At 43.6% G+C, this 27,060-nt stretch overlaps 1 pseudogene; it reads right to left on the bottom strand.

Annotated features, from left to right (window-relative positions):
- Window positions 1–4,889: 4,889 nt before the first annotated feature.
- Window positions 4,890–5,007, bottom strand: LOC126212516 (5S ribosomal RNA; annotated as a pseudogene).
- Window positions 5,008–27,060: the final 22,053 nt, after the last annotated feature.

Here is a 27,060-nt window from a genome sequence, read left to right as displayed (position 1 = left end):
GGTAAGGAGGCGCAAGGGTGTGGGGAGATTCACTGTTTACTCATGTTTGCCCATCCCCCCCCCCTCTACCCTCCTCCTACTCGTCATTTATACAGGTGATTTTTTCCACCGCTGTACAAGCTCTAGGGATTGACCGATGAGGGGATACGGAACAAAAGAGGTCTAATGAATATATGTTCGAAAATGCTTGGTATCAATGCTAGAGACTATTTACTCAGTCATGTTTTGTTGCGGAGACTGCGGTCTAATATGCGTTGCACCATGTACGTTTCCTTCTACACCAGCATCGTACTGTTCAGCCCTAACGCCCTCTCCTGCCAGAGTATTAGGTGATGTTGTGTCCGATTCGCTTCTCTTGTAGTGGATGTGATACAGCGTTTTATACAATGGTTCCGTATTCGAATCGATAGCTTGCCGACATGATGTTTACTTACGGAAAGGCAAATGGCAACGGGCGGCGGGTAGCAAGGTTATATCAGGAGACCCATCCTCGCCGACAACAACCACAGCATTCAACGTTTGCAACAGTGATTCGTCGTGTGTCTCAGACAGACTTCGTATAGTCAAAACGAGTTCTAGTTCAAAGGACTCACCATCGCATAGTTCAGAAGTGGACCAGATTTACTTCTAAAGTTAATGGTCTATGTTTTCAGTCGCTTGCTAAGGAGGGAATAATTGCAAGAGGAATGGGAAACATACATATCCAACACATACACAAAGGGCGACAGGAAAAAATTCTCGGACAGTAGAAGAGTAAGTTTAACAAATTCAGACTCTAAATTACGTGGGAAGATTATAATGATAATAATCGTATAACATATTGCGGAAAAAAAACACAGACATACATCTTTTGTCTAAAATAAGAAAGACTGGCCAGGAATTTAAAGAGCCGCATGGTTTACATTGATGTTAAGAAAGCATATGATAACATTTCCTTTGTAAACTGTAGACTAAAATGACAGATCAATGCCCAGCTGTTAGAGCTTTTTATTTAGACCAAAATGTATAGAATTAAAATAGGTACAAAAATATCTAGAGAGAATTCAGTGACGAAATATTAGAACAAGGATGGACGATAGCACCTACATTATTGAAATAAAAACATGGATTCTACCTTAAGATTATGAAAACGTTCCTGTAGTAATACGAGTGTGTCTATAACTGAGACAAGCTTTATACTTTGCAATTTGCTCACGACCAAGTCATTTTTGCAGAGAATGAGGTTAACAGGAACTACGGGGTTAGAAAGGTGCATAGAGAATAACAGAAATGGGCTTCAGCCGCTAATTTAGAGAAAACGTGCCCTCACGTGCGAAGAGGTACGAACACGTAATGCACCCGGGCGCATTGCAGAACACGATCGTTTTGGTGGTCCCGATGTTATTGTGTGGGAAGGCATAATGATGCAGAGGTATACTACCCTCCAAATCTTTGAACACAGCACACTTACCGGTCAGAATTATTATGACACTATAACCCTTCCCCATGCGCGTCTTTCCCTTAATTTTTGTGGATGACAATGCGCGAGCGCATCTAACCGTGCAGGTGGAGGAATTCTTGGTAAAAAAAAAAAAAACTAAGCTCCTCCCGAACAGGCCATGAAGACCCAAAGGTACCGACCGGCCGCCGTGCCAACCTCAGCCACAGACGTCAGACGTCACTGGATGTGGATATGGAGGGTGCACGATACTTGCTTTCCGCACCCTCGGCACGCCTCCTCAATTTTATAAATGGCACCTGTACTATAGAAGACGCCGGCGGCCATTTGCAGCAACAAGCATCAATACTCAAACTAAAGTTTTATTCGGTGCTTTTGATCAAGTTAGAATTAGAATATTATTATAATGAAGTTTTAATACCACCTTACAGAGTTTATTAAATGAAATATGCCCATGAGTGGGACATAGACAGGTAATTAACTGAAATACGCATACCAAATATTCTGTGAAATGATAACGGAATATGGTGTGGCTGGGAGAAGTCACTGTAACATATTTATATAATAACACAATCACATTTATTCAATAAACATTACCATCTCAAATATTCCCTCTCACTTATCACGGAATGCTGGCGTGTTACAAATAGTATAATATCTAAGTAAACTTAGTTAAACATCCGGCTAACATGTGCCGTGAATCGAAAATGACTGCCGCCTGCACATTTCTATCATCATTTAACCACACACACACACACACACTAATATTCACTCTATTCATTTTATCTAACAGATAAAAGAGGAAGGTTCCCGTACACCAAGTGGGACAACATTGGGAGAGAGCACATGGTTCCAACTGTAACTTTAATTCGGGCAAGTCCCGTCTTCACGTTTAACTAACTCCGCGAGTTTTACTGGATATTATGAAGGAACAATTAAATCACACGCGTGAATTTACGTAGAAGATCCAGCTCGATCACGAAATGTGATTACGTCGAGCTGAAGCTTCTCATCAAGAAATGCACGGGGTCTGCGGACCACGTGTTACCAATCTCTCCACAGTCAGTAGTCAATAAACACATTTAAATAAAATACGCTTTACATATATACTTCACACTCACACTGAAATGCAAATTGAGCAATTCTATTACTCGGCAATGAGCGCCTGTTCGCTCCCAAGTGCAGTGAACACAAATTCCCATGGAATCACTTGGCAAAAGAAATCATCTCCCTATCTCTCCTAACCGATATGATTCTAGGAAATACCATAGTGGCTTTCCTCAGCAGGGAAGCTGCTTCCAAGTTCAAAGTGAACATGGAATTCTAGATCTTTGCTAACTATCGGAGCGATAGAGCAGAGCTTGCTAACTCACCCAGGTCTTCCCAGCAACAACCCCGATACGGTCTCCCTCGTCCGGGTCCACACATCGTGGCCGCAAGGACTCAGAGATACCGCACACGGTTATTTGCCAACCTAACGAGCGCTAATGACGCGCGTGGAGCTTATGCCTCTCTGGTCCATTGCAGTCGCGCTCTACTAGATTCGAGGTTGGCTACACTTCCACTATGCCTATAGCACACCCACAGCCGACATCTCACGCATACCTCATCATACGTTCGCATTCACACTTTGCAGACAATTACCATATCTAATATTAAAATGATCGTCTATATTTAAATAACCCTATCTTACTAATTATCATCAGGCTCTTCCCTGAGTGTCGGAAGGGCGCTCAGGTGTCTTTAGTTGTGGGGTCGAGCCATGTAGCGGCTTACATGGAGCCGTTACAAGGGGCATGAGGTCAGCACACAGCACTCCCGGCCGTATGTCATCTAAATCTACATCCATCCTCCGCAAGTCACCTGACGGTGTGTGGCGGAGGGTAGAGGGTACTTTGAGTACCTCTATCGGTTCTCCCTTCTATTCCAGTCTCGTATTGTTCGTGGAAAGAAAGATTATCGGTATGCCTCTGTGTGGGCTCTAATCTCTCTGATTTTATCCTCATGCTCTCTTCGCGAGATATACGTAGGAGGAAGCAATATACTGCTTGACTCTTCGGTGATGGAATGTTCTCGAAACTTCAACCAAAGCCCGTACCGAGCTACTGAGCGTCTCTCCTGCTGAGTCTTCCACTGGAGTTTATCTATCATCTCCGTAACGCTTTCACGATTACTAAATGATCCTGTAACGAAGCGCGCTGCTCTCCGTTGGATCTTCTCTATCAACCCTATCTGGTACGGATCCCACTCTGGTGAGCAGTATTCAAGCAGTGGGCGAACAAGTGTACTGTAACCTACTTCCTTTGTTTTCGGATTGCATTTCCTTAGGAGTCTTCCAATGAATCTCAGTCTGGCTGTTGCTTTACCGACGATCAACTTTATATGGTCATTCCATTTTAAATCACTCCTAATGCCTACTCACAGATAATTTATGGAATTAACTGCTTCCAGTTGCTGACCTGATATTATGTAGCTAAATGATAAAGGATCTTTCTTTCTATGTATTCGCAGCACATTACACTTGTCTACATTGAGATTCAATTACCATTCCCTGCACCATGCGTCAGTTCGTTTCAGATACTCCTGCATTTCAGTACAATTTTCCATTGTTACAACCTCTCGATATACTACAGCATCATCCGCAAAAAGCCTCTGAACTTCCGATGTTATCCACAAGGTCATTTATGTATATCGTGAATAGCAACGGTCCTACGACACTCCCTGCGGCACACCTGAAATCACTCTTACTTCGGAAGACTTCTCAGCATTGAGAATGACATGCTGCGTTCTGTTATCTAGGAACGCTTCAATCCAATCATACAATTGCTCTGATAGTCGATATGCTCTTACTTTGTTCATTAAACGACTGTGGGGAACTGTATCGAACGCCTTTCGGAAGTCAAGAAACACGGCATCTACCTGGGAACCCGTGTCTATGGCCCTCTGAGTCTCGTGGACGAATAGCGCGAGCCTGGTTTCACACGATCGTCTCTTTCGAAACTCATGCTGATTCCTACAGAGCAGATTTGTAGTCTCCAGAAAAGTCATTATACTCGAACATAATACGTGTTCCAAAAGTCTACAACTGATCGACGTTTGAGATATGGGTCTATAGTTGTGCACATCTGTTCGACGTCCCTTCTTGGAAACGGGGATGACCTGTTCCCTTTTCCAATCCTTTGGAACGCTACGCTCTTCTAGAGACCTACGGTACACCGCTGCAAGAAGGGAGGCAAGTTCCTTCGCGTACTTTGTGTGCAATCTAACTGGTATCCCATCAGGTCCAGCAGCCTTTCCTCTTTTGAGCGATTTTAATTGCCTTTCTATCCCTCTGTCACCTATTTCGATATCTACCATTCTGTCATCTGTGCGACAATCTAGGTGCCGGAGCCGCTACTTCTCAGTCGAGTAGCTCCTCAGTTTGCCTCACAAGGGCTGAGTGCACCCCGCTTGCCAACAGCGCTCGGCAGACCGGATGATCACCCATCCAAGTCCTAGCCCAGCCCGACAGCGCTTAACTTCGGTGATCTGACGGGAACCGGTGTTACCACTGCGACAAAGTCGTTGGCGGAATTCTTGGTACGAGAAGATGTTTGGCGAGTGGACTGGCCTGCACGTTCCCCCGACTTAAATCCCATCGAGCAAGTGCAGGATGCGTTGAGGAAACGTCCGCGTGCACCAGTGAACATCCAGATGTTGTCATCCGCTCTGGTGGAGTAATGGAACGCCCTGCCACAAGAATTCCACACCAGCCTTGTGGCCAATGGGTGAGGACATTCCAGCAAATGCATTGCCGTCCGTGGTGAATAACCATGTCCCACCTTTTGTAATGTCTTGGAGGCCGTCATGAAACGACGTACCTTTGAATCAAGATGTCATTTCTCTTCGTCTCATTGCGTATACCTTTTTATGTGTGGTCCAAGTTTCATTTACCTACGTTAGTTGTCAGTGAAACATTGTATGAAAGTTACTTTCGCCCTTGGGAAGGGGGAGTAGTTTTGTACACAATTGTGCCCAGTTCAGACACTCCCCTTCTGTTCTCCCACTCCCCTTCTACCGGAAAACATCTATTTTACTTTCTTCCTCATTCTTTCCATTCTAATTCTTCTTCCTTTTTTTGTGGCTTGAAAATAAATGATGTAAGGTTGTGACCGGGAACTCGAGACAACTATGTGCCCTGCAGTGTAATCTGCTGGGTAGACGATGTTGACCGATGACAGTGCTAAGCCGTGCTGGCCCCGGCTTATGCATTGCTTTAAACCTCGACTGTTACTCTGCGTTTGGTTTCCCACGGTTATTGCGTGTATGCTGTGGTTCTTGCCCTTTCTGCTTGTGGCAGCAGCGGTGTGTATCGATATTCGCACCTTGTACTCTCTTTGGTCTCGTGCTTATTGTTTCCGGCCAGCCGGTGTGCAGCAGTCGGTCGGTTGGTGTGGATCAGCCAGGAAATTGTGCGGCGCAGTGGGCCGGGCCCGCTGGCGGTCTCTACGCAGTGTTGGAGTGTGTGGCAGCTGTTCCGATTGCTACGGGGTTCGTGGCTCACCGACCCAGGACATCAAAGTCGAGTGGTGATTTAATTAACGAAGCCAGTCTGTTCACATTGCGCCGTTGGTTTCCATTGTTGGCTGTCGGGGGTATTCCCGTGAGCAACAGCAAGTGAGCCGGCCGAAGTGGCCGAGCGGTTCTGGGCGCTACAGTCTGGAACCGCGCGACCGCTACGGTCGCAGGTTCGAATCCTGCCTCGGGCGTGGGCGTGTGTGATGTCCTTAGGTTAGGTTTAAGTAGTTCTAAGTTCTAGGGGACTTACGACCACAGCAGTTGAGTCCCATAGTGCTCAGAGCCATTTGAACCATTTTGAACAGCAGGTGTTCGAGTTGGCGAAAGTTTGGCCACCATCCGGTGGAGTTTAATTGTATTTTGGTTTTTTGAACTCCAAGTGCACCAGCGGAATTTTCTGCCTTGTGGCCGTTAGCGTTCCGGTTACCTGCCCTGGCCGCTGACGTAAGATTCAGGCAGTGTCCTTTCCTCACAGTGTTGTCGGTGTCCAACACATGTGTGTAGTTTTGACAGCTTATGCATACTTGCTTGTGGGCGGCTACGCCTTTTACGTTTTGGCTCTGGAGTCCCTTGCGTACTGGTCGGGAGGAAAGCAAGTCGTCTTGTCGGTGGGTCCGTTGACTGTCTCTTGGTTGGGTTGCCGGCGGATCGGATATACACTCCTGGAAATGGAAAAAAAAAACACATTGACACCGGTGTCTCAGACCCACCATACTTGCTCCGGACACTGCGAGAGGGCTGTACAAGCAATGATCACACGCACGGCACAGCGGACAAACCAGGAACCGCGGTGTTGGCCGTCGAATGGCGCTAGCTGCGCAGCATTTGTGCACCGCCGCCGTCAGTGTCAGCCAGTTTGCCGTGGCATACGGAGCTCTATCGCAGTCTTTAACACTGGTAGCATGCCGCGACAGCGTGGACGTGAACCGTATGTGCAGTTGACGGACTTTGAGCGAGGACGTATAGTGGGCATGCGGGAGGCCGGGTGGACGTACCGCCGAATTGCTCAACACTTGGGGCGTGAGGTCTCCACAGTACATCGATGTTGTCGCCAGTGGTCGGCGGAAGGTGCACGTGCCCGTCGACCTGGGACCGGACCGCAGCGACGCACGGATGCACGCCAAGACCGTAGGATCCTACGCAGTGCCGTAGGGGACCGCACCGCCACTTCCCAGCAAATTAGGGACACTGTTGCTCCTGGGGTATCGGCGAGGACCATTCGCAACCGTCTCCATGAAGCTGGGCTACGGTCCCGCACACCGTTAGGCCGTCTTCCGCTCACGCCCCAACATTGTGCAGCCCGCCTCCAGTGGTGTCGCGACAGGCGTGAATGGAGGGACGAATGGAGACGTGTCGTCTTCAGCGATGAGAGTCGCTTCTGCCTTGGTGCCAATGATGGTCGTATGCGTGTTTGGCGCCGTGCAGGTGAGCGCCACAATCAGGACTGCATACGACCGAGGCACACAGGGCCAACACCCGGCATCATGGTGTGGGGAGCGATCTCCTACACTGGCCGTACACCACTGGTGATCGTCGAGGGGACACTGAATAGTGCACGGTACATCCAAACCGTCATCGAACCCATCGTTCTACCATTCCTAGACCGGCAAGGGAACTTGCTGTTCCAACAGGACAATGCACGTCCGCATGTATCCCGTGCCACCCAACGTGCTCTAGAAGGTGTAAGTCAACTACCCTGGCCAGCAAGATCTCCGGATCTGTCCCCCATTGAGCATGTTTGGGACTGGATGAAGCGTCGTCTCACGCGGTCTGCACGTCCAGCACGAACGCTGGTCCAACTGAGGCGCCAGGTGGAAATGGCATGGCAAGCCGTTCCACAGGACTACATCCAGCATCTCTACGATCGTCTCCATGGGAGAATAGCAGCCTGCATTGCTGCGAAAGGTGGATATACACTGTACTAGTGCCGACATTGTGCATGCTCTGTTGCCTGTGTCTATGTGCCTGTGGTTCTGTCAGTGTGATCATGTGATGTATCTGACCCCAGGAATGTGTCAATAAAGTTTCCCCTTCCTGGGACAATGAATTCACGGTGTTCTTATTTCAATTTCCAGGAGTGTAGTTGGGCGAACTCCCCTAAGCAAACGTAAATGTTTCAAGTGCAGACCGACCCCCAGAAACTTCTGAGCGCCGCTGGCTGTATCGCCTTTTCTTATTGGTGTTTGATAGTATATTTTAATGGCTCATAGCCGATGGTTTGAATCTGTACGCTTTTAGTTGGGTTTTAATAATGGGCCTTCAGCTGTTTTAAAATTGAAATTTCCTTTCTTGTCAAGTCTTGCATTGTTTGGGCCTTCAGTCTCATTTAAAACATTTTTTTCTCGATAAAACTTTGGGCCTTGTGCCTTTTGAAAATTTATTGTAGTTGTGTTTTAAATCATGGGCCTTCAGCCATTTTAAAAATTAAAGCCTTAAGCCATAAGATTGTGTGACATATTCAGTCGATAGTTAAGTTCGGAAATTTGCGCTGTAATGTTGGAGCAACTAAATAAAGTTATATGTATTCGAGTGTAAATGACAGCCGCTCATTTTGGCCCCTTTCCACAATTCCAACTACCTGATATGTCCTGCGGATTTAACCAGGCGTCTCAAGTGCAATTACCATCCATTGTGTATCCTGTGGATAGCGTTTTAAGAACTAAATCTTTATCTTACAGCGAGAAAACCTTTTGCTTCTACGAAACGGTTGAAATAAATAAACATTATCGGCCTTCGGTACCATCTCCTCACGAATACAAGGAGACAATGAACATGGAACAAGTCAAGCAGGGCATCAAGTAAAGTGCAGATCAGGGACGCCGAGGTTAGGTTGGCCATATGCAGCCTAAAATAATTAACATAATTACGACTCCAGAGGCTATATGGAGGTAACACGCAACCCCGCCGCACAACAGGCGATGCGAGAAGAAAGAGGAGAGGTCCGGTATAATCGGGGACTGTTCGGCCGACCAAGGTCACTTCTGGAAGGTCCGGACACCATATGGCGCCCTGTGTTCTCACAGCTCGCCTTGTGTTGAATCACATTTTTGAAACGACCCAGAGAAAACTATCCTTTCTCACTCCAAGGCGAGTGAGTTTAGCGCCACATTTAGTAAGAAGGGACGCCGAACAGGCGCAGAATCTATAGGCCTATATCGCTGGCGTCCTTCTGTTGTGGGATGTTGGAACACGTTTCACGTTCGCATGTTATGACCATTCCGGCGACCGAAAATCAACTCTGCAGGAATGAGTATTGATTCCATTGGTAACCCATCTCGCTCGACGAGAATCGGAAGGGAATAAATACTGGCGCCCAGATTCCTTGATTCGGGACGGAGTTTAACACAGTTACACAAGGTCGCCTAACGCACAAAATACGAAAGTTCGGAGTATTAAACAAGATTTGTGGTCGGATTGAAGAAATCCTAGGAAACAGAAATCGTTAGACACACAAATTAATTCCTCTTCTGCTCTAACCTGTACATTTCAGAGTAGCACTTGCATCCCTAGTCTTCAATTATTTGTTTTAGTTTTGGATGTATTCCAGTCTCTGTCTCCCCCTACAGTACTTACGCTCTACCGCTCCGTCTACTGCCATGGAGGATATACCCTGACGTCTCAACACATCCCCTATCACATTTTCCCATCTTCTTTTGAGTGTTTCCCATACGTTCCTTTCGGCAATTCTGCGGAGAACCTACTCATTCCTCATTTTATCAGTCCACCTAATTTTCAAAGTTCTGTATCACCATACCTCAGACGCTTCGATTCTACTCTGTTCCGATTTTCCCACCGTCCATGTTTCAATGCCATGCAATGCTATGATCCACACGTACATTCTCAGAAATTTCTTCCTCAAATTAAGGTCTTTGTTTGATACTAATGCACTTCACTTGGCCAGGAATACCCTTTTTGCCATTGCTATACTTCTTTTTATGTCGTCCTTGTTCCGTCCACCACGGATTATTTTGCTGCCTAGGCAGCAGAATACCTTGAATTTATTTACTTCGTGGTCCTTGGTTCTCATTTCTGCTACTTCTCATTACTTTCGTCCTTCTTCGATTTACTCTCGAACTATATTCTGAACTCAATGATTGGTCGTTTCAGTCAACAGATCCTCTAATTCTTCTTTACTTTCACTCAGAGTGGCAATGTCATCAGCGAATCTTATCATTGCTCTCCTTTCACCTTGAATTTTAAACAACTCTATATTTACGTCATCGTTTTGTCGATGGGCAGACTGACAGTAGGGGTGAAAGAATGTATCTCTGAATTACACCCTTTTTAATTCGAGCATTTCTTTTACTGTTCTCTCTTCATTCTAGTACATACTGAATAACACCCATCTTTCCATGCAGCTTACTCCTATGTTTCTAAAGATTTCAAACACCTTGCACCATGTGACACTGTCGAACGTTTTTTCCTTGTGCATTTACAATCAAAGTGTCTTGACTTTCCTACAGTCTTGCTTCCATTATCAAGCGCAGTGTTCGAACTGTCTGGCCGGTGCCTACTTGTCCTAAGCCCATACTGATCGTCCTCAACAGATCGTCTATTTTCCATTCTTCTGTGCATTATTCTCGTCAGCAGCTTGGACGCATGTGCTGTTAAGCTGATTGCGCGATAGCTTTTGCACTTGCCTGTGAATGGTCTCTGTTGGATTCTTTTCATGTTAATTTCTGAAATCTGTTGTCATTTACGGCATAAATTCCTCGTCTAAATTTACTGTGGCGTTTCTGACTATCTGGGAGGAGACTGAGTAGTGGAACGTGTTACTTTTACACATAAACAAGAACGATCTGTCCCACTACTACACTTTAAAACACAGTTTATATGTAATTCATGTCACACGGTCTCATACGGAACCTACATCCGCTTTCTTTTATATACTGTATATGATAAGATACTGTCATCCCCCTTCCCTTCTGTGTGAGAGGATGAATGAGCAAATGTATTTCTAGTTGCATGCTTGAGGGTAGCAGACAAGCCTGTCTGCTAGAGAACAGTAGGACCAACGTCGGAACAGGTAGCTACGCTTTCTAAAAGCAGAGAGGTTTCTATTCTTAGTATGGTCCTGTCCTTCCCTTGTCATGTTGGTATAGGAAGCGGCCTCTCTGGCCACTTCCGTTTGTATTTGTGAGCCACCCTCAGGAAGGGACCAGGGCAGCCTCTCCGCGGCGACCGTCTGAAGTGGTAAGATCTCCGGCTAAGCGCGTGTCTGCTAAGCCCGTAGGACAATGGATTTCTTAAGTTCAGCCTAACTAAAAATTTTATCAACTTTATTTCAGGTTTAGCTCTAAAATATCTAATGTTATCTTAAATTGCAACGCAGTGTAATTCGAGTGTGAAGTTCAGAATATATTCCAGTAGTTGCTTTGTCACTACTTTGTGAGTAAAGTGGAACCATGTGTTGTAACTCTAACTGAGATCATCAATCTTAAATGCGAATGTGTGTGAGATTATAACGTCTCGTCTTGACTATATTTTTCAATATAGCAACTTTTCTTTATGTTCAACCCACGTGGGGTGTACTTTGTGAGACCAGTACCACGTGCTTATACAACTGTTTGACCCATCAGGTTAATAGTAAGACGATAGTAACCAGTTCGTGGCTTTTCTTTTGTAAATTGCTTTTCGATCTAATTTATTTTAATTATCAAAATTATTGTGGAGTTACACTCTTTGTGTAAACCAAGTTGACCACGTGAAGCATGTGGTGTAATCATCAAAGTAGTCCTCAGCTATTCTTTTCGGGAAGATTTCACAGAAAGTTGGTCTGAATTTAGTATACCAGTGTGTGGTAATTACATGACGGACAGGATTGTGCTACGAACGTAACTTCCTTGGGTGAAAATTGAATCGGTTGGTAGTGGTTAATTTCCTCTTGCATATGTTTCAACGTTCTTCGTGTGTTATTTTATGAATGCAGTGTTGTATGCAGTCTCCCAATCTTGGCTCCATATTTGATGTGTTCTGTAAGATTACAAACTCACATTTTCACAATCCTAAATAGGGCACCAGTTTAGTTATGAATCAAGTTTAATATGCTGAAATTTCAATGATCAATGTTAAAATAAATTTCCAAAAATAAACTGTTTTATTTCTTTTATTTAAATTCTCTTTTATATATATATATATATATATCACCGGTTGTCGTATGACTATTAAAAGATTATAATTAATGTTAGTCTGGCTGGGAATTTGGTAAGTTAGACTGGATACCTGGTGAAACAGTTGCTCAGTAATGCAAGGTTAACTTCCCCAGACAGCTCACAGCTTTTAACCCACTTTTATGGTCTTGAATAGCAGCACCGCTTGCAGAACAAATTGAAGCACCAACATTACACCTGCTCTTGCTATCTTCGGAAATGTCTGGATGATATTCTTCCGGAAGTCTGACGGCAAGTCACCAGTCTCATAGGTTCTACACACTAACTTGAATAGTTGATTTGTTGAGACTTCCTCTAAATATTTTAAAAATTTCTATGGAATGCTGTCTATTGCTTATTTTATCTTAAGTTGTCCAAATGTCTTTTAAATTCTGACTCTAGGGCTGTGTCCCCCATCTCTTCTCCGTCGATTCCTGTCCATCATGTTATCAGACAGTTCCCCCTCTCATAGAATCCCTCAAATGTATTCTTCCTAGCTATCAGCTCTTTCCTCTGCATTTAACAGCAGTATTCCCATTACATTCTTGATGTTACCATTCTCGTTTTGACTATCCTGTAGAACCATTTTTATTCAATATATATATATGAATGAAGTCAAAGTCTCCATGAGTCTGTTTGTAGAGGATGCTGTTGTGCATAGAGAAGTCGCAACTCTAGAAAACATTATACTGCAAGAGAAACTTCCTGGCAGACTAAAACTGAGTGGCGGACCGAGACTCGAACAGTTTTAATCTGCCAGGAAGTTTAATATCAGCGCACACTCCGCTGCAGAGTGAAAACCTCATTCTGGAAATACTGCAAGAGCTTCAGAGGATCGACGTTAGGTGCGGAGGTGTGCGGTTTGACCATTAAAGAGAAACAAATGTAACGTACTTTGCTTATATAAGGGGAAAGACACGTCATTTAGTGATTATAGTATTTCCGAATAACAACTAGGAGGGGTCACATCCGTTAAATGAGTGTGCTTATGGAGCTTTTTGAAGTGGAACGACCACAGAAACCAGTCGTTGTAAAGGCTGATGCTAGACTGAGATTCATTGGAAGAATGGTCAGGAAGTGCAGTCCATCCACAAAGAAGGAAGCTTACAAAATTCCTCGTTCCACCGATACTTGATTATTGTTCTTCAACCTGGGACGCTTACCAGATGGGACACGAAGAAGAAATGGAGAAGACAGAAAGAAGGGCAGCGCTTTCCGTCACAGGTTCGTATAGCAGGCGCGAGGGTGTCTCGGAGATGTTGATCCAACTCAAGTGGCAGACACTACACAGACGCGTTATGTGTCACGGAGCAGTTTACTGTCATAATTCCGGAAGGGTACATTGCTAGGAGGTTTCCTCCTACGTACATTTCAAGCAAACCTCTGAAGGGAAAATGAAGAGATTCGAGCTCAAACAGAGGCTTACCAGCAATCGTTCTACCCGCCACCATTCGTCATTACAACAGGGAAGACAAGAATTGAGAGTGGTACGAAAAGCACCCTCCGCCACGCACCCTAAGGCGGCTGGGCGAGTATAGATGCAGATGCAGAATACTTTCACTTGGACGTACCCCCATACACGTCTACCATTTCTGTTGGATACAGTCTGTTAGGGTTCTCACGCACACAAATTTGGCCCGATGGACGATCATTAATTTGCATATATGAAAATGCAGTTCCTCATTATAGCGCTGAACACACGTAATTTCTCACCATGGATAACAAACAGAGCGACTATGTAACCCATTGATTTATGTTTTCTCATGTCTTTTGTAAAGAGGTTTAAGATACTGTTTGCAGCATACTGAAACCAGATCCCTGAAACTATCTATCGTGCGATGTAACATGGCCTTGCCTTACACTGTCTCCGTGTGTCAAAGGCGTTAAATAGGTGCGTGGCCGAGCGGCCGACTTCTAAGGTTAGTTGGCTTTGTACACTATATGATCAAAAGTATCCGAACACCCCCCAAAACATACGTTTTTCGCATTAGGTGCATTGTGCTGCCACCTACTGCCAGCTACTCCATATCAGCGACCTGAAATTAGAAATCGTGGGAGAGCAGAATGGGGGCGCTCTGCGGAACTCACGGACTTCGAACGTGGTCAGGTGATTGGGTGTCACTTGGGTCATAAGTATGTACCCGAGATGTCCACACTCATAAACATCCCTAGCTGCACTGTTTCCGATGTGATAGCGAAGTAGAAACGTGAAGGGACATGTACAGCACAAAAGTGGGCAGGCCGACCTCGTCTGTTGACTGACAGAGACCGCCAACAGTTGAAGTGAGTCGTAATGTGTAATATGCAGACATCTGTCCAGACCATCACACAGGGATTCCCGACGCCCGATGCAGGATTCGAACCTGTGACCATAGCAGCAGCGCGGTTCAGGACTGAAGTGCCTAGAACCGCCCGGCCACATCGGCCGGAGTCGAACGAGGTCACTGATTGGGTGTCACTTGTGTCATACGTCTGTACGCGAGATTTCCACACTCCTAAACATCCCTAGGTCCACTGTTGCCGATGTGATAGTGAAGTGGAAACGTGAAGGGACACATACAGCACAAAAGCGTACAGGCCGACCTCGTCTGTTGACTGACAGAAACTGCCGACAGTTGAAGAGGGTCGTGATGTATGATAGGCAGACATCTATGCAGATCATCACACAGGAATTCCAAACTGTTTCAGGATCCACTGCACGTACTATGACAGTTAGGCGGGAGGTGAGAAAACTTGGATTTAGTGGTCGAGCGGCTGCTCATAAGCCACAAATCATGCCGGTAAATGCCAAACGTCGCCTCGCCTGGTGTAAGGAGCGTAAACATTGAACGATTGAGCAGTGGAAAAACGTCGTGTGGAGTGACGAATCACGGTACACAACGTGGCGATCCGATGGCAGGGTGTGAGTGGTGAGTGCCCGGTGAAGCGTGTGTAGTGCCAGCAGTAAAATTCGGAGGCGGGGATGTTATGGTGTGGTCGTGTTTTCCATGGGGTTTGCACCCGTTGTTGTTTTGCGTAGCGCTATCACGGCACAGGCCTACATTGATGTTTTAAGCACCTTCTTCCTTCCCACTATTGAAGAGCAATTCGTGGATGGCGACTGCATCTTTCAACACGATCGAGCACCTGTTCATAATGCACGGCCTGTGGCGGAGTGGTTACACGACAATAACATCCCTGTAATGGACTGGACTGCACAGAGGCGTGACCTGAATCCTGTAGATCCCCTTTGGGATGTTTTGGAACGCCGACTTCGTGCCAGGCCTCTTCGACCGATATCGATACCTCTCCTCAGTGAACACTCCGTGAAGAATGGGCTGCCATTCCCCAAGAAACCTTCCAGCACCTGATTGACCATACGAGGTGCGGCTAGAAAAAAAACCGGACTGATGCTGGAAAAAACATTTATTTAAAATTATTTACAATTTCATGTTATCTCCTTCAATGTACTCTCCTCCTCGGTATCTACACCGCTCCATACGAATTTTCCACTGTTCATAGCAATGCTGCAGATCATTTTCGGTAAGTCCATACATTACTTCCGTCGCTTTTTCTTTTACTGCTTCAACAGTCTCAAATCTAGTTCCTTTCAAAGCTGACTTGACTTTAGGGAAAAGAAAAAAGTCACAGGGGCCAAATCAGGTGAGTAGGGTGGATGATCTAAGATGGGAATGTTGTGTTTTGCCAAAAACGTCTTCACTGACAACGCACTGTGAGCTGGGGCATTGTCTTGGTGAAGGATCCATGACTTTTTTTCTCCACAAATCGTTCCGTTTTCTCCGTACTCGCTCACGTAGGGTAGCCAGGACGCTAATGTAGTAATGCTGATTCACTGTTTGTCCCTCTGGTACCCAATCAATGTGCACAATCCCTTTGATGTAAAAAAAAAAACAATCATCATTGCCTTGAATTTCGATTTTGACATTAGTGCTTTTTTTTGTCGTGGAGAACCAGGAGTTTTCCAATGCATCGATTGGCGTTTAGTTTCGGGATCGTAAGTAAAAAACCACGATTCATCGCAAGTAATAACATTTTGTAAGAGGGTGGGATCACTTTCAATGTTTTCCAGGATGTCAGAACAAATCATTCTTCGGCGTTCCTTCTGTTCAATTGTGAGACACTTTGGTACCATTTTTGAACACACTTTGTTCATGTTGAAACTTTCATGAAGAATCTGCCTAACACTTTCCTTGTCAACTCCTGTTAACTCAGACACTGCTCTGATTGTTAAACGGCGATCTTGTCGAACAAGTTTACCGATTTTTTCAATGTTTGCATCAGTTTTTGCTGACAATGGTCTGCCAGTGCGAGTGTTATCACTGGTGTCTTCGCGGCCATCTTTAAATCGTTTAAACCACTCAAACACTTGTGTTCGCGATAAACAATCATCGCCGTACACTTGTTGTAACATTACAAACGTTTCACTTGGAGATTTTCCTAGTTTGAAACAAAATTTGATGTTAACACGCTGTTCTTTCTGTACACTCAACATTTTCCGACGCACAGACAAAACGTCAACTACTTAAAACAGACGCCACGGGAAGACTGAGTGCAGGAGGCAGATGAAACTCGAGCAGTAGGCGGAGCGAGAGTCACGTGACAGGCCACGCGACTTTCAGCCTTATTGCATTCGTTTTATTGTTTCACCAGTACTAGTTCGGTTTTTTTCTAGCCACACCTCGTATGCCTGCGAGAGTGAAAGCTGTCATCAAGGCTAAGGGTGGGCCAACACCATACTGTATTTCGACATTACCAATGGAGGGCGCCACGAACTTTTAAGTCATTTTCAGCCAGGTGCCCAGATACTTTTGATCACAAAGTGTAGATGTGCCTAGCGGACAACCTCCTCCCCCCACCCCCGCATCGTCCACCATAAACATACACACCTATCCCACTACTCCACTTCTGCTTGTAAATTCTGTGAATTTTAACAGGATTATGGTTTGTGAAATGAATAAATGCCCTTAACACAGGATAGATGTTCTTAAGTAAAGAAGGTGTTTATTCAACTCTTGCTTAATATCGTGAGAGCAAGGACAGAAAGAATCACTAGCTCGATCAGAAACGCACTTAGTCCGACACAAGCCATTGCGTTCAAAATTAGTCGGAAAATCGGTTGTGGATAAGTCCATGAAATTTTCCATGTCTCTAAACACGATGCTGCTGTTCAGCGTTTAAGTCCACGAACCTTTTCAGAAATTAGTTGGTGAATGACGCCAACTGGAACTTACGTAAGCGAACACAACTATTTTGCATAAAATACAAAAAATGCAAGTATTTTATCATATTTTTATAAATGAAACAACATTTGTATAAAGTGGCACTAAATACTCAAATATTTTTTTGCAGTTTGGAGCCCGCATCTCGTGGTCGTGCGGTAGCGTTCTCGCTTCCCACGCCCGGGTTCCCGGGTTCGATTCCCGGCGGGGTCAGGGATTTTCTCTGCCTCGTGATGGCTGGGTGTTGTGTGCTGTCCTTAGGTTAGTTAGGTTTAAGTAGTTCTAAGTTCTAGGGGACTTATGACCACAGCAGTTGAGTCCCATAGTGCTCAGAGCCATTTGAACCATTTTTTGCAGTTTGGAGCAGACGATATGCTGTTGGTCAAAACATCTGTGTAACGGAAAATATTAACCATCTGAAGACGGACATGGCAGCCTGAAACCGGTTATGGCACTAAAATATAACATTTAAGAAGTGAGTTGTTAGTAAAGAAGAAGCAAATGAAGAGCGGTTCAGACTTGGTCCTAAGAACAAAGGGGTGTACATTGACTGCTTGGCCTTTGTCGGAGGTCCTGGCGTTTTTGCTAACAACATAGAGTCAGCAGTCAACAAAATCAATAGGCTGTCAGAAATTGCTGGAAAAGTTGGACTCCAGATCTCTATTCAAAAGACAAAATATATGACGAAGATCTGTGACGGACCTGAATGGATGATCACCAATCTGGGAAAAATCGGACGAGTTAAGAATTTCAGGTACCTCGGTAAAGTCATCCAGGAGAATGGATTAGAAGAAGAAACAATGCCAGGATGAGGAAGTTAGACCAAGAATACTGAAACCTTCCCGTCTCCTCTATATCTCTTTTGTTACGAACCTTCCCTTTCACAGTAACCTATAACCTTAGGATTTCTACCTCTTGCTTAATAACAAAAATGAAATCTTCCCTTTGAAATTAATTCTCTTTCTCAATCTTCGCATACAAATTTAAATGCTGCTTATTAAAAGTTATTTTCTGATTATTTCGACGAAATATAGAATGTGTCGTTATCGTGGCCCTCAGTCGTTACATGCAATAACCAAAAGCTGTTCCTTACCTTTTTTACTGTTACTGGATCGCCATCTGACTGCTACATCGAACTGTGACATGAATATACTTACTCTGTTTTACTACACTCTATTAGCTGCTGGTGGGCTGTCATAATAAGTGGCTGTATTTATTACCAAAGCTGATGTTATTCTTTAATAGCAAAACTGACGTTATTCTTTAATCAAATTGCCTGAAGTTACGTAATTCATAGTTAACCTTTTTCTTGACAACAATAAAACTTTGCGAAGTTTTACGTTGATGGTTTTTGAGATGGATTGTAATCAATAATGCAATATTGCTGGCAAAAATTAATTATATTCTGAATGAAATGATTTTACAAACGTTCAAGTGGAACTTACTTTTTACAATAATCTTACAACTAGCAATTCGCAAACATACCTTCAGTAGTATTGAGTTTCTCAAAAAATTAATTCAATAATATTAGTTCCTCTTATGATAATAGTTAGCTGATGTCTCTGTACATCCGTTTATAATCTCTTACAAATCATAGCTAGTGGCTGGCAGGCACACCGCTCCTCTCAACCTCTCGCTTCAGACCTGCTACCGACTCGCTACACATCTCGCTTACTGCTGACTTCTTACGAACGCTAAAGTGCGGTCTCTCCTGTCAACAATGCTTTCTGGTGTAGACAGTCCCTGCTACCATTACAAAATGTATCAATGCGCGGTCTTTCCCGCTCTTTCCTTAAAATGTATCCATATGCGGTCTCTCCCGCCCTTTTAAAAATTATGTCAATGAGCGGTCTCTCCTGCCAACAATACTTTGGTACAGACATTCCCTGCTACCACAATTATTTCAAACATGACAAATATTAATTATTCCTACTTAATCCTATTAATAAAATATAAACATCTTTCATAAATTGTGATTTGACAATAGACAATAGAAATATACACGTCTTGCAATACTAACTGACAAAGAATACCTATAACAAAAAGTCTATGAGTATAGGGGCCAAGTTCCGACATTATAATACAGTTGTAAAACCTGAGGGCTTATATGCGTCCGAAACTTTGACTATAAACAGACAACGTCAAGCTGAGCGGTTGGAAATGCGAGAGCGTAGGATATTAAGGAAAATCCTAGGAAATAAATAGGTTGATGGACAATGGCGAATGAGAGCAAATGAGGACTTCTACAGCAAGGCAGAACCTGTCACAGCATCCATTAAGAAGAGACGATTGTAATTTCACTGTCATCTCTTGAGGATGGACGGTGATCGACTAACAAAAAGAATATGGACTTTCATCTGATCTAAGAAAACAAGGCCAAGATGGTTCAAAGAATGTGAAAAAGATCTTAGACAGACTGGTATCTCAGAGAGAGAATTTCCTGACAGGAACAAATTTAGAAGGTTGGTGAACAACTACCAAGGCTTTAAAATGGCATCAACGTCCAAAAGACGGAGAGGACCATTATCCGAAGAGCATAAACAGGCACATTTTGTTGGGCTCAGAAGATAATGGCAGGAAGTCAAAGCTGGAACAAGAACAAGACCTGGACACTAGAGTGGTTGTTACCACGCAATCCATAGAGGCTCAACTCGATAATAAAAAATTTAAAAAATGTGGAAGGTTTCGTCACTCACCAACTATCATTAACGGCTGCAGAGGTCACGAGATCCAACAAAGATAAAACAGTAGTCAGAAATTTCTCAAGTCTGTAGACACGACGTTGCAGTTTAGAGTTCAGAGCCCGCGAAGTTATGCGGGAATTCCACATGTCTTTAACTGCGACGCTGTTCATAGTTGAAGTCCACGAGCACAACTGTCGAAAACTACCCTAAGTTCCTGAATTCTTACAAAAATTTCAAAAGTCCCAAGGTTCGTCACACGAAAAGTTTTAAACACTTTAAGTCGCGACTGACAGGATATGCCCTTACTCGTCGATCTCTCGAAGCAAACCGATCCTCAGGCCAACAGGACAGTTGCCCTTACACAGACTCGGTCTGCCGTAGCAAAATCCACAAAATGACACATTCTGTACATATTACTATAAGAACTACGCATCTGATCACTTTTTGTTTTTCAATAAATCAGCAATCAGTGACATAAAAGAAATCTTAATTCTTTACTGGTTTCAGCCACCTACTGCTCTTCATCATGAGACTGTACATACTGGATAAGAACATTAAAATTTAACAAACAAAAGTTTAAAAAATGGCTCTGAGCACTATGCGACTTAACTTGTGAGGTCATCAGTCGCCTAGAACTTAGAACTAATTAAACCTAACTAACCTAAGGACATCACACACATCCATGCCCGAGGCAGGATTTGAACCTGCGACCGTAGCAGTCGCTCGGCTCCAGACTGTAGCGCCTAGAACCGCACGGTCACTCCGGCCGGCAAAGTTTAAAAGTTTAAATGTATTAAGGTGGTACCTTGCTACAATTATCGCATTATTAGCGAGGGTCAAAATAAGCATTCGCACGCAGCACATTACTGCAGTCCAAAAAAAATACAAGAACAGTACATAATACGACAATAAAAAAGAGCTCGTAGACGCTTACATGTGGTTCACAGTGCATGTACAAATGTTGAATAAAGAAATCAAACAATTGCAAAAATAATTTTATCTTGGAACTCTTCCATTTGGTTCGTGTGTGGATGGAAAAACAGTAATACCAGAAATGGAGTCAGCCCAATACATATGACGAACAAGGAGAAACTTCCGAACGAGGTACACAGAGCACATGAGAGCTCTAAAGAGTGACAGCACACATTCAACTTTTGGAGAACATCTAATGAACAAAAACCATAACCGCACTAATGTCGAAAACGATCTACACATTCTGAGAAACAGGAACAGTCTATACCGACAACTAACAATAGAAGAAAATTACTACATACAAAAGGCTATAGTCGAAGAGAAAAATGTAATAAACGAAAACTCAACACTTTGCAACAACACGCTCTTTACCGCTCTGAGAGAACTGGCCAAGGACACAGAACAGAAAGCACACACACGTAAAAGAACCACTTCCCCATCACACACAGAGACATAAATAATGAACAGAAGTCGTCGTAATTCGCGCTACAGTTTTTCATAGCCTTTGTCGCCACATGCGATACACCTCTCGCGACACACGCTAACTGCAAGAGAGCGTAATATTCTAGATCAGGAACAAAGTGTGAAAGTTTTGTTTTCCTGTGTATAAAAGCAGCTACATACAATCCAACGAACTTGAGTACACGAATAGCTAAGTAACAGCTCAGTACATACCAAATAACTGGTGTCCACAAGACTACCACAACCCCAAGTATATATTGCTGATATACGAAGTTCATCTTTTAGTATTTTGTGTACTAACAGCCGCTCACATGGATGCAGATGACATGATGTTCGCTAAGTAAAAAAAAAGGCAACTGAAAAAAGCGCACAGAAAATATGTCGCAAACAGCTACAATAATTGCTTAAAGCACGCTGTAACACACAGTAAATAAGGTAGTAAGAAAGTATCCATAAAACTATATTTCAAAAAACGAATAGTAAAAATGTAATAATGTGCTACTGTGTTTGTATAAGCATGCTCTTTTCTGCATGTTTTAGATTAAAAAACCCTACTGATGATGGTGATATTTGTTCAAATGGTTCAAATGGCTCTGAGCACTATGGGACTCAACTGCTGAGGTCATTAGTCCCCTAGAACTTAGAACTAGTTAAACCTAACTAACCTAAGGACATCACAAACATCCATGCCCGAGGCAGGATTCGAACCTGCGACCGTAGCGGTCTTGCGGTTCCAGACTGCAGTGCCTTTAACCGCACGGCCACTTCGGCCGGCGGTGATATTTGTCGCCGAAACTAGTTTCGGAGAATAAAGAAATAAAACGAATAACAAGGTATTTTGCATCAAGCCGGACTCAATTTCTGATATTACTGTTTTGCAAAAATCATGCCAGAACTGCTGGTAATCAGCTACTGACATGAGTGTCTTGAGATTGGTCTCGAGTGGGGTTACACAACTATAGTTGCCATAAAATGTAAATGAAAATGTAAACGTGTATAATAAGCTTATTAAGGAATATATGAAATCGTAACTACATAAATAAAAATGGAAATGTTCGTTTGTTCAGCATCGTGTATATCCGACACTTCTTCACCGACTGCTTTGAAACGGCGACATAACGTTGCTTTCGAGCAGGCGCGTGTTCCTATATATCTATTGGAGCGTCATATGGTACACACACAAGCTTTGGAAACAACAGTGGAAATCCGATGACGCTTTGCTCCGGTGTGTTGGGTAGTGTCTCTAGTGTGCCTGTAGACACAGCGTCAACTCGCTGTCGGAAAGCACGGGAGGTTGCTTTCTATGACCAGGGCATTGGAATGTTGGTACAACGCTACAGCAGATGTCGAAGTCGGAGCGGCGGCGACTGTGTAGAGAAGTTGCTGGAAGGTGTATCTAGCTGTTGCAAATAAAACAGCTAAAATTTTCACTGCGGTTTCCATTTCGCAACCTATCGTTCCTTACTTTTCGAATAGCCTTCGTATTTATAAACCACATCTACATCTACATCTACATCTATACTCCGCAAACCACCTGAAGGTGTGTGGCGGAGGGTACCCTGAGTACCTCTATCGGTTCTCCCTTCTATTCCAGTCTCGTATTGTTCGTGGAAAGAAGGATTGTCGGTATGCCTCTGTGTGGGCTCTAATCTCTCTGATTTTATCCTCATGGTCTCTTCGTGAGATATATGTGGGAGGGAGCAATACCTCGGTGAAGGTATGTTCTCGAAACTTCAACAAAAGCCCGTACCGAGCTACTGTGCGTCTCTCCTGCAGTCTTCCACTGGTGTTTATCTATCATCTCCGTAACGCTTTCGCGGTTACTAAATGATCCTGTAACGAAGCGCACTGCTCTCCGTTGGATCTTCTCTATCTCTTCTATCAACCCTATCTGGTACGGATCCCACACTGCTGAGCAGTATTCAAGCAGTGGGCGGACAAGCGTACTGTAACCTACTTCCTTTGTTTTCGGATTGCATTTCCTTAGGATTCTTCCAATGAATCTCAGACTGGCATCTGCTTTACCGACGATCAACTTTATATGATCATTCCATTTTAAATCACTCCTAATGCGTACTCCCAGATAATTTATGGAATTAACTGCTTCCAGTTGCTGACCTGCTATATTGTAGCTAAATGGTAAGGGATCTTTCTTTCTATGTATTCGCAGCACATTACACTTGTCTACATTGAGATTCAATTGCCATTCCCTGCACCATGCGTCAATTCGCTGCAGATCCTCCTGCATTTCAGTACAATTGTCCATTGTTACAACCTCTCGATATACCACAGCATCATCCGCAAAAAGCCTCAGTGAACTTCCGATGTCATCCACAAGGTCATTTATGTATATTGTGAATAGCAACGGTCCTACGACACTCTCCTGCGGCACACCTGAAATCACTCTTACCTCGGAAGACTTCTCTCAATTTGAGAATGACATGCTGCGTTCTGTTACCTAGGAACTCTTCAATCCAATCACACAATTGGTCTGATAGTCCATATGCTCTTACTTTATTCATTAAACGACTGTGGGGAACTGTATCGAACGCCTTCGATTGCTTCGAAATTTTGGCAAAATATTGTAATCGAAGTGTTTTTATATACTCATTTTTAATATTTGTAATAAATAAATAAATACGTAATAAGTAAAGGGAAAAGGTAATTACCAAATATACCAAAAAGTTCTTGACCTGTTTACTTGGAATTTTTACACAGTACTCTAATGACTATTCGGAGGGATATAAGTTATATATTTTTAATATTGTTAATACATAAATATATATGATGGACAAAACTATTACGGGAGATTTCAAAAACTACTCGACCGATTGAAATTCTTACACTTTGCTGGAATTGATGTTTATAAACATTTGGGCTGTGTAACACTATTGTGAAACTTATTACCAAATAGGAAGGTTGTATTCAAAGCTTATCGTCTTATAATTAGGATACATCTACGGAATCTGCCAACAAAAAGACTATTTACGCTGGTGTGCAGAATGTATGAGACTGGCGATATACCATCAGACTTTCGGGAAAAACGTCATGTACACAATCACGAAGATAGCAAGAGCTGACAAGTGTGAGAATTATCTCTATCGTTGAGTGAGGGCTAGGGCGAGTGGTAATTCCTGAAATTTTGTATTCCCAGCACATTCTTGACACTGTGGATCTCGGAATATTCAATTCCCTGACTATTTCGGATATGGAATGTGCCATGATGTCCAGCTCCAACTACTGTTCCGCGTTCAAAGTCTGTTACGTCTCCACATGGGGCTACAATGACGTCGAAATCTTTTTCACATGAAACATCTGAGCGCGACAGCTGCTCCAGTACACTGTCCTTTCGTACCTTGTGTAAGCGATACTAGCGCCATCTGTATATGTGTATCTCGCTATCTCGACACTTTCGTCACCTCAGTGGATTTACACTTTCAGGTCATCAGGCGTTTCACTTGTTCGCTATAGTACATGGGATGGGACGTATACAAAAGACCCGTCTCGACTACGAGGTGCTGCTATTGTCAGTGCCTTTTCATCTATTGTATTACGTGGAACCTGCTTATATGTACACGTCACACTCAGCTGAATGTATCATTTTTTCATTCTCGTGTGTGGTCGGTACGCTATACGAAAGAAGTCACTTGTAAACATCTCTCATTCAAAGTTAATTGTACAGAAATGACAGGAAACAAGTAACGTTTTAATAAAATGTACACAAATGTAACGATGATATTAGAATCATCTTCAGAAAAATCAGAGCACCTTGAACAACTAGAGACACGACGTTCATATTCACAGGACACGTACGAGGGCGTTCGAAAAGTCCGTGCAAAAATAAAAACTACTTATCTGTTTGCGGAAAACATTTTTTATTTTTCGACATAGTCTCCTTTTAGAAACATACACTTCGTCCACCGCTGCTCTAATTTGTTGATCCCTTCCGAATAATACTCCGAGTCTGCAAAATAGCTATTAGTTGCTGCAATCACCTCCTCGTTTGAATAAAATCTTTGTCCTGCCAGCCATTTCTTCAAATTGGGGAATAAACAGTAGTCCGAGGGAGCCAAGTCTGGAGAATAGGGGGGATGTGAAACGAGATGGAATCCTATTTCCATTAATTTTGCGACCACAACTGCTGAGGTGTGTGCTGGTGCGTTGTCGTGATGGAAAATGAATTTCTTTTTGTGGTCCAGTCGCCGGCGTTTCTCTTGCAGCTCGGTTTTTAAACGGTCCAATAACTATGAATACTATTCACCTGTAATAGTTTTACCCTTTTCCAGATAGTCGATGAGGATTATCCGTTGCGAATGCCAAATGACAGTCGCCATAACCTTTCCGGCCGAAGGAATGGTCTTCGCCTTTTTTGGTGCAGATTCTCCCTTGGTAACCCATTGTTTAGATTGTTGTTTGGTGTCAGGAGTATAGTAATGTATTCATGTTTCATCCGCAGTGGCGAAACGACGCTGCAGATTCTTCCTGAACAGCTGCAAACCACCCTTCCAACACATCACACGATTCCGTTTTTGATCAAGTCTGAGCAATCGCGGAACCCATCTTACGGATAGCTTTCTCATGTCCAAATGTTTATGCAAAATATTATGTACCCGTTAATTCGAGATGCCCACAGCACTAGCAGTCTCACGCACCTTAACTCTTCTGTCATCCATCACCATATCATGGATTTTATCAATGATTTCTGGAGCCGTAACCTCCTCGGGGCGTCCAGAACGTTCAGCATCACTTGTGCCCACATGGCAACGCCGAAAATTTTGAAAACTGTTGTAATCGAAGGTGCAGAGTCACCGTAATGTTTATCAATCTTCTCTTTAGTCTATGAGGCGTTTTGTCTTTCATAAGTAATGTTTAATCACCACACGAAATTCTTTTTCGTCAATTTTTTGACAATCACTCGACTTCCTTGATTCACACGAATGCCAAACACAAAGAAATACACCAGTATGGCAGAAACGCGGTGTGCGTTCTTTCCAAAGATGCTACTAACTAAACATGACCTCGATACGCACCGGTGGTGCCATCTCTCGCACTTTGCACGGACTTTGCTAGCGCCCCTCGTATGTTAGCATATTCTGCGGAAATGATTAGCATTTGAATCAATCCGACCCGCGGATTCAAGGTCAACATCGATATCGCAGCGCGACACCACCTACCGTTAAAATGTGCCTGCGGGTTTCGTCATTACTATAAACCGAAGGTGAGGCATCAGTGTGACCCGAGCAGGCGTGCAGGATGTCTCGCAGACGTATGTGCGAACCGTACCGTCAAATCAGTGAGTTTGAAAGAGCGCGCCTCATTGGCAGGACAGCATGCGGTGCATCCGTCTGGGAACCTGCTGCTTGTGTGTAGAGATGGGCAAACTGAAACACGTAACTGTTTCGAAACAAATGAAACAGTACAATGTAATGTTTCGATACGCTGTTTCGAAACAGTGAAACAGTTTGTGTTACATAATTTAATAAACCTACACATTTTATCATCTTGAATGTCTACTGTATAAGTATGTCCATATAAACACAAATGAGGCGCGAGAGCGCTAATCATATCGCAGAAAGTAT

The sequence above is a fragment of the Schistocerca nitens genome, chromosome 1 (genome assembly GCF_023898315.1).
Source record: "Schistocerca nitens isolate TAMUIC-IGC-003100 chromosome 1, iqSchNite1.1, whole genome shotgun sequence".
Taxonomy (NCBI): domain Eukaryota; kingdom Metazoa; phylum Arthropoda; class Insecta; order Orthoptera; family Acrididae; genus Schistocerca; species Schistocerca nitens.
The sequence above is the reverse complement of the archived record's forward strand: the minus strand, read 5'-3'. Positions and strand labels throughout refer to the sequence as shown.